Source organism: Dasypus novemcinctus, chromosome 13 (assembly GCF_030445035.2).
Source record: "Dasypus novemcinctus isolate mDasNov1 chromosome 13, mDasNov1.1.hap2, whole genome shotgun sequence".
NCBI classification, from domain to species: domain Eukaryota; kingdom Metazoa; phylum Chordata; class Mammalia; order Cingulata; family Dasypodidae; genus Dasypus; species Dasypus novemcinctus.
In genome coordinates this window covers 61,317,497-61,323,679 of record NC_080685.1, presented here as the reverse complement: position 1 = coordinate 61,323,679, position 6,183 = coordinate 61,317,497, and the positions used below count along the sequence as shown (strand labels likewise).

General features: G+C 42.8%; 1 pseudogene; it reads left to right on the top strand.

Moving 5' to 3' along the window:
- The first annotated feature begins 3,402 nt into the window (after positions 1 to 3,402).
- Positions 3,403 to 4,641, top strand: LOC101428902 (heterogeneous nuclear ribonucleoprotein D-like pseudogene; annotated as a pseudogene).
- The last annotated feature ends 1,542 nt before the right edge of the window (positions 4,642 to 6,183 follow it).

Sequence of the window (6,183 nt, the reverse complement as noted above, 5' to 3'; positions counted from 1 at the left end):
GACTGAAAGGACAGGAATATGTATGGGACCTAATTCCTTATCCAGTTCTGTTGAATCTGGTTCTAAGTGTTCTGCAGCAGTTTGATATGAGACCCAAAAATAGATATTGGATTATGTTTGTACCTGGGTGTGATTAAATTATGATTAGGGTTTTGATTGGACCACGTCATTAGTGTGGGGACTTACAGATAAAAGACATGGCAAAGGACAGAGTTTTTGATGCTGGAGTTTTCAGCTGAATCACGAGAGAAGAAGGCAGAGGAAAAAACGGCTCCTTACGCACAGCAGAAGCCCAGTGGGGAGAGAAACAGAGCCAGTCACCTGATGGTCCACAGCTGGCCCTGTGGAAAGAGGCAAAACCTAGAAAACCTCAGAGTCTACAGCTGACTGTGGAGAAAATAGAGGAGCTGAGCCTGGAGAGAAATGAGCCCCGGGAAGAGAAGAACCAGAACACCTGAACCTTGGCAGATGTTCAGGCTCCAACACATGGCAAAAGACTTTAGTGAGGGGAGTAACTTATGCTTTATGGCCTGGTAACTGTAAGCTTCTACCCTAAATAAATACCCTTTATAAAAACCAATCAATTTCTGGTATTTTGCATCAGCACCCCTTTGACTGACTAATACAGGTTCCAAACTAATTTCCCCATTTTGGGAGAAAGATATGTGTGCTTGGAATAATTCAGGCAATCTTTTCCCAGAAGGTGAATTGGGGTACTGGGGTAGAGGGGACTTTAAAAATTTTTTTATGGGTACCTTGCAAAGGTCTTAAATGAGAGTTAAGGGAATTAAAGATGGTCATGTATTTGGTGATTTCCACCATTTGAATTGTTTCTGTATTCTGGGTAGGATGGTTAATGAGGGCATTGGATTTAAGACAGAGAAGGTGGCCCTAGTATATTTTATATTTGAGCCTGTATGCCACATATCCAATTGTTTTCAATTTTCAGATCTATTTAGCCTAAAGATATGATCTGGACAATTGGAAAAGCCTTTCCCATTTCCTGGGGTGGCCCTGGCAGTCATGTTAAAAGGCACTTTTCCTTCTTCCCTTCCCCTCCCCTCTCCTCTTTTTCTTATAATAAACTTTATTTTTAGAGATGTTTTAGATTACAGGAAAGTCACATAGGCGGTATGGGGGATTCCTGAAATTTGGGGAGGGGGAACTTCTGTGAAGAATGAGGATTAGAGAGGCAGAGGGTTCCTTTCTCTCCCAGAAAAATAGCTAGAGGACAGTAAGAAACTGTCTGGAAAACAGTTCTAGGACTTAGGACACAAGGGGAAGTCTAGACACCATCCAGAAGAGACAGGGGCAAAGGAAAGGAATCTGCTAGCTGGAAAAATCCCAAGAGTAAAGCTGCAGTAGCTGCTGCTGACACCCATCCCCCCACCTTCAGAGCAACACAGCACCTGCCCCTGGCAGGTGGTTACAGACTAAGGGGGTTATAGAGGCCCTCTTCCCAAAGAAAGGGGAGAGGGAGGGACTTAGCCTACAGCAAATTCAGATGTTGGCCAGCCATCTTGGTCTACTGCCTTGGAGTGGCTGCAAACATCCAGCCGAGATGGGGCCACAACATTGTCCTGAGAGCAGTCAGGGAGCTGAAGATAACTGCTTTTCAAACACCCTCCCTACTGTCCTGGCCTGATTGCTAAGGCCTCATAGGGAGGGAGGGTGTGGCTAGCCAAGGGAGGAGAGCACCTTCTGAGAAAGCTTGTTTCTAGGCTTGGTCTGCCCTGAGGACACTATTTCTGCACACCAGCCAGGGTAGAATTACAATGAAGGCAAACTCCCAGCATCTGGGGCCCGAGCAGAGGGAGCTGCCAAAGACCATCTGCTGGCACACCTGAAAAGTACATGTAAAGAAGGAAATAGTAAGAATTAAATAAAAGAGGTACTCTTTTGCTTTAATTGCCTCCCTCTCCAAGGCCCATGGGAAACTGCCCTGCACCCCATTACTGGGTCCTTAGTCTGGTTTAAGCAAACAGGGGCAATCCTAAAGATCTAGAACAAGCTGAACCAAGAATCAAAGAACAATAGTAACATCCAGTTACTTAACAGTAAATCCCTAGACAAGAGAGAGAAACTAACCATTAGAATAAGCTTAGCATCATAATCAAATGCCTAGACATCAGCAAAAAAATTACAAGCCATACTAAGAAAAAGGAAGATATGACTCAGGCAAAGGAACAAAGCTCCATGTGAGACACAGGACTTGAAACAATTAATCAATGATATTCCTATGTAACTCCAAAATCAAAGCATGGAGTTGAATGACAACATGGATAGAAAGAAAAGACATTAAGAAGACAATGGGCAAGCACAAAGAAAACTTTTTAACCTTGGATAGAAAAATAACAGAGCTTATGGGAATGAAAGACTCAGTAAACGATATTAAAAATACAACAGATTTGAAATTGTGGAAGAAAGAATCAATGACATAGAGGACAGAACAGCTGAAATTGGAAGGAGAAAAGAGTAGGAAAAATTAAGCAGGGGCTCAGGGAGTTAAATGACAGCACAAAGCACACTAACATACATGTTATGGGAGTTCCAGAAGAAGAAGAGAAGGAAAAGGGACAGAAAGAGAATTTAAGGAAATAATGGCCGAAATTTCCCAACTCTCATGAAATACATGAATATACATGTCCAGGAAACACAGCATACTCCAATAAGAGTAAATCCACAAGACACATAATATTTAGAAAGCAAAATGCCAAAAATAAAGGGAAAAATTTGAAAGCAGCAAGGGATAAGCAAAATATCACATACAAGAGACATCCATTAAGACTTACTGTAGGGAAGCTGATTTGGCCCAATGGATAGGGCATCCGCCTACCACATGGGAGGTCCAAGGTTCAAACCCAGGGCCTCCTGACCTGTGTGATGAGCTGGCCCACACACAGTGCTGATGTGCGCAAGGAGTGCTGTGCCATGCAGGGGTGTCCCCACATAGGGAAACCCCACACACAAGGAGTGTGCCCTGTAAGGAGAGCCACCCAGCACGAAAAAGTGCAGACTGCCCAGGAATGCACCGCACACACAGAGAGCTGACGCAGCAAGATGATGCAACAAAACAAGACACGGATTTTGGGTGCTGCTGACACAAGCAGACACAGAAGAACACACAGTGAATGGACACAGAGAGCAGACAACTGGGGGGGGGGGGCGGGGAAGGGGAGATAAATAAAACATAAATCTTTAAAAAAATAAAAAATAAAAAAAAATGACGTTTTCTTTAAAAAAAAAGACTTACTGTGAATCTCTCTTCAGAGAAAGCAGTAGTATGATATAATTAAGGCACTGAAAGAGAACAACTGCCAGCCAAGAATTCTTTATCTGGAAAAACCGTCCTTCATATATGACAGTGAGTTTAAAATATTCACAGAAACTGCTCTTCCGCCGCCATTTTAAATCCAGCTCCATACAACGCTCCGCTGCCGCTGCTACCGGGACTCGGTCTCTGCGCCAGCATCCCCCTGCCGACAGCTCCGCCACCATGGAGGACATGAACGAGTACAGCAACATACAGGAATTCGCAGAGGGATCCAAGATCAATGCGAGCAAGAATCAGCAGGATGACGGTAAAATGTTCATTGGAGGCTTGAGCTGGGATATGAGCAAGAAAGATCTGACTGAGTATTTGTCTCGATTTGGAGAAGTTGTAGACTGCACAATTAAAACAGATCCAGTCGCTAGAAGATCAAGAGGATTTGGATTTGTGCTTTTCAAAGATGCTACTAGTGTTGATAAGGTTTTGGAACTGAAGGAACACAAACTGGATGGCAAATTGATAGACCCCAAAAGGGCGAAGGCATTAAAAGGGAAAGAACCCCCCAAAAAGGTCTTTGTAGGTGGTTTGAGCCCAGATACTTCTGAAGAACAAATAAAAGAATATTTTGGAGCATTCGGAGAGATTGAAAACATTGAACTTCCTATGGATACAAAAACAAATGAAAGAAGAGGCTTTTGTTTTATCACGTATACAGATGAAGAGCCAGTAAAGAAGTTATTAGAGAGCAGATACCATCAGATTGGTTCTGGGAAGTGTGAAATCAAAGTTGCACAACCCAAAGAAGTATATAGGCAGCAACAGCAGCAACAGAAAGGAGGGAGAGGGGCTGCAGCTGGTGGACGAGGTGGTACTAGGGGTCATGGACGAGGTCAGGGCCAAAACTGGAACCAAGGATTTAATAACTATTATGATCAAGGATATGGAAATTACAATAGTACCTATGGTGGTGATCAAAACTATAGTGGCTATGGCGGATATGATTATACTGGGTGTAACTACGGGAGCTATGGATATGGACAGGGATATGCAGACTACAGTGGCCAACAGAGCACATATGGCAAGGCATCTCGAGGGGGTGGCAATCACCAAAACAATTACCAGCCATACTAAAGGAGGACATTGGAGAAAAGAGCGGGAACTTCATTGCAGGCCATGTGTCACCCTGACCACGTCTATCTCTGGGGGCCGCACGTTGCGGGCAGAGCGCAAGGCATACACCAGAAAACGCCGTCCTGTGGAGGAAATGATAAAGTACCCATCTTGAGGACGACATTGAAGATTGGTCTTCTGTTGATCTGATTATTTTGTAAAAGACTTTCTAGTGTACAAGACACAACTGTCCAACTGTATATAGCTGCCAATTAGTTTTCTTTGTTTTTACTCTGTCCTTTGCTATCTGTGTTATGCTTTAGTGTGGATTTGTGTTTATACAAATTTTATTTGTATGATTTCATGTTAAACCTCAAATAAATGCTTCCTTATGTGAAAAAAAATAATATTCACAGAAACTAAGAGTTGGTAAATAAGAATTCAGTTCTGCAGGAAGCACTAAAGGGAGTTCTGTAGCCAGAAAAGACAAGACATGAGAGGCTTGGAGGACAGTGTAGAAGTAAAGACCATCAGAAAGGATAACCAAAAGGGTAAGAAGATGACAAAAATAAGATATGACACATGAAAGCCAAATGATAAAATGGTTGAGGAAACGGACTTTGGCCCAGCGGTTAGGGCGTCCGTCTACCATATGGGAGGTCCGCGGTTCAAACCCCGGGCCTCCTTGACCCGTGTGGAGCTGGCCATGCGCGGTGCTGATGCGCGCAAGGAGTGCCGTGCCACGCAAGGGTGTCCCCCGCATGGGGGAGCCCCCACGCGCAAGGAGTGCGCCTGTGAGGAAAGGCGCCCAGCGTGAAAAGAAAGTGCAGCCTGCCCAGGAATGGCGCCGCCCACACTTCCTGTGCCGCTGACGACAACAGAAGCGGACAAAGAAACAAAAAGCAGACAAAGAAACAAGACGCAACAAATAGACACCAAGAACAGACAACCAGGGGAGGGGGGGAAATTAAATAAATAAATAAATCTTTAAAAAAAAAAAATGGTTGAAATAAGTAATGCCTTTACAGTAATAATATTGAATTTGATGGATTAAACTCTCCAATCAAAAGACATAGATTGACAGAGTGGATAAGAAAATATGAGCCATCCATATGCTATCTGCAGGAGACTCACTGTAAACCCAAGGATGCAAATAGAATGAAACTGAACATTTGGAAAAAGATATTTCACACAAATAGTAACCAAAAGAGGATAGGGACAGTTCTACTGGTGTTGGACAAAACAGATTTTAAATGCAAAAAGTGATAAGATATGCAGATGGCCATTATATATTTTAAAAAGGGATAATCCACCAGGAAGGACTACCAGTCATAAATATTTATGCACCAAATCAGGATGCCCCAAAATATATGAGGCAAACTCTGGAAAAACTGAAAGGAGAAATAGACAGCTCTAAGTAATAGTTGGAGACTTCAATACACCACTCACATCAATAGATAGAACAACTAGACAGAAGATCAACAAGGAAACAGAGAACTTGAACAACAGGATAAGCAAGCTAGAACTAACAGACATATACAGAACATTGCACCCCAAATCAGCAGGTTATTCATTCTTCTCAAGTCCCCATGGATCTTTCAGGATATATCACATGTTGGGCCAAAAAATAGCTCTCAATAAATTTAAGAAGATTGAAATTATACAAAGCACCTTCCCTGATCATAATGGAATGAAGCTGAAAAATTACTAATAGGCAGGAAAGGGGAAATTTTGCAAATATATGGAGGCTAAACAACATACTCCTAAACAATCAGTGGGTCAAAGAAAAAAATTACAAGGAA